The following is a 3,308-nucleotide window of genomic DNA, read 5'->3' on the forward strand; positions in this document are numbered from 1 at the left end:
TGTTTTTCTCAAGTTTGTCAAAGATCAGATGGTTGTAGATGTGTGGTGTTAGTTCTGAGGCCTCTGCCCTGTTCCTTTGGTCTATATATCTGTTTTGGTACCAGTACCATGCTGTTTTGGTAATAGTACCATGCTGTTTTGGTTACTGTAGCCTTGTAGTACAGTTTGAAGTCAGGCAGCATGATGCCTCCAGCTTTGTTCTTTTTGCTTAGGATTGTCTTAGCTATGCTGGCTCTTTTTTGGCTCCATATGAAATTTAAAGTAATTAAAAAATAAGTTTAAAAAATGTTTACAGATTGAAAAAGAGAACAGAAAATATTTGCAAGGAACTGAGATCATCAAAAATGACTAAGCAGATTTAAAGAAGAAAAAATAGAATTTCTGTAAATGAACAAAAGAATGTGTGAAAATAAAAACTCAGTGGACAAGTTAAACATAATATTAGATACAGCTCAAGAGAGAATATGAACTGAAAGACAAATCTGAAGACATAATCCAGAATTATTTCTGAATAAGAAAGACTCAGAAATGTGCAAAACACCAAAAAAATAAAATAAAATAAAGACATTGAAAACATCCAAAGAAGAAAAGCAAAGTCATCTAAATGGCAATTAGATTCACAATGGCATTCTCAATAACCTCAATTAAAGGTACCAAACAGAAGAATAACATCTGCAAAATGCTGACAAAAGTAAGTGTCAACCTAGGATTATATGCCTGGCTACATACACACACACACACACACACACACACACACACACACACCGGTGGAAAAAATAAAACATTTAGAAAACAGAAAATTAAAAGTCTACCACTAATTGATCCTCACCAAAGACACTTCTAAAAGTTGTGCTTTATTATATTAGTTTCCTAGGGCTGCAGTAACAAAGTACCACAAACCAAGGTGGCTTGAAACAACAGACATTTATTCTCTCACACTTCAGAGAATTTATGTCCAAAATCAAGGTGTTGGCAGGGCCATGCTGTCTCTGAAGTCTTTGGGGAGAGTCTGTTCCATGCCTCAGCTTCTGGTGTTGCCAGCAATCCTTGGCATTCCTTGCCTCACAGGTATATCACTCCAACCTCTGCCTTCACCGTTGCATGGCATTCCTCCTGTCTCTTTCTCTGTGTTTCTTCTTATAGGATACCAGTCATACTGGATTAAAGGCTCACCCTACTCCACATGACCTAGTCTTAACTAATTGAATCTGCAAGAACCCTTTTTCCACATAAGGTCACATTCTGAGGTACTAGGGTTTGAACCTTCAATACATCTTTTTGGCAGATGCAATTCAACCCATAAAATTCATAAATTTATTTAAAAATGACTCTAAAAGGAAAAAGTGAAATGGAAGAAAAATATTGTAAGCAAAGAAATAGGTAAACATGTGAGTAAAACTAAACAAATATTGACTATATAGAACTATGAAGTAATGCCTAAATTGAGTGTAAAAAAGTTAAATAGAACAATAAAATATAAGATAGGGTAGAAATCAAAGCTCAAATTATCTAATATATTATTCAGGAAAAGAGCAAAGATATTGAAGAATTTTAGACCTTTGGTCAAGTGCATAGTTTAAAAATTTAGGAGTAATCATTGAAATAACAGAAATTGAGAGTAATATCATATCTTTCAAATAGTATTAGAGAAAAAAAGTCATTTAAAAAACTCATTCCAAAAGAAGTCAAGAAAGGAGAAAAAACAAGTAACATTAAGCATACACACGATAAAATAATAGAAATTATTCCAAATATACCAATAATCATGTTAAATGTAAATACATCAAACTCCCCAATTCAAAGGCAAAGACTGTCAACTAGACAAGGGGTGTTACAAGAGAAATACCTAAAACATAAGGATGCAAAGTAAAAGAATGGAAATAATTGTATTAAGCAAACAATAGTATAGATAAGAAAATAGACTTTAAGACAAAATCATTATTAGAAATAAAAGAGTAACTATACAATGATTAAAAGTGAAAATTCACTAAGGTGATAGCCAATTCTAAATTTACATGTACCTAACAGCATGGTCACAAATATACAAAAGCTAAATTTCCCAGACTTACCACAAGAAATTGACAATATACAATTATCATAGAGGATGACTCCTTTCTCAAAAACTCAAAAACTGATCAAGACAGATATTAGGAAGGGTATAGAATATCTAATTTTAAAATACAATTAACAAGCTTGCTTAAACTCATGGACATCCTACCAATGAGAACACATATTCTTCTTATCTATGAAACATTTTCAAAAATTGGCCAGTTATTAAGCCACAAAGAAGCTTACAATACATTCAAAGAATCAGTATCAAAAAGGCCATTTCTTTCCCCATAGTTTGGAAATCAATAATAACATAACTTTTTAAAAACTATTTATTTGGAAATTAAAAAAAAGGTCCTTCTAAAAAATAAAAGTTATCATATTGAATATTTTAATAGTTGGAGCTACACAATAGTAAGAATTAAAAGAGGACAATGTGGTAGAACCTCTTGACTTCTGCTTCCAGGAGGATGGTGTAGATGTGCTTTTCCCTACTTCTCCTGCTAAGTACAGTTAAAATTCCTCACCAGGGGGCCATGGCTCATGCCTGTAATCCCAGCACTTTGGGAGGCCAAGGCAGGTGGATCACCTGAGGTCACGAGTTCGAGACCAGCCTGACCAACATGGAGAAACCCTGTCTCTACTAAAAATACGAAATTAGCTGGGCATGGTCGCACATGCCTATAATCCCAGCTGTTTGGGAGGATGAGGCAGGAGAATCACTTGAACCTGGGAGGCCAAGGTTGTAGTGAGCCAAGATGGCGCCATTGCACTCCAGCCTGGGCAACAAGAGTGAAACTCCAACTCAAAAAAAAAAAAAAATATCCTGGACGATATGTATAAAACAACAGACATATGAAAAGACTGGGAGATAGAAAAAGGCGGACCAACTAGGGCATCTCAGAACTCAAGGAACGACATGCTCATGCATTCCCTGGATTTTCTTTTGCTTCATAAATCTCAAACTGTGTGCTGGAGAAGCCAACCACATGGAAATGCTGAGGGGCACATAAACAAATAAATAATTAAGACCTATTTTCTCTAGCCACAGGACTAGGAAAAGGGGCAATCCAGCAAGACAGAAACTTTTAGACAATAACCACTCTACCCCAACCAAACACCACAAGAACAACCTCTCTGTGTGATTTTTCAACTGATCAATCTATAGTTACTTTAAGATGAAAAGTTTTTTTTAAACGAGTGATGCGATAGTAAGTAGCTGAGTGGCTAGTTTATTTTAGAGGTCAGAGAAGCACTCT

This window comes from Pan troglodytes, chromosome 14, assembly GCF_028858775.2.
Source record: "Pan troglodytes isolate AG18354 chromosome 14, NHGRI_mPanTro3-v2.0_pri, whole genome shotgun sequence".
NCBI classification, from domain to species: Eukaryota; Metazoa; Chordata; class Mammalia; order Primates; family Hominidae; genus Pan; species Pan troglodytes.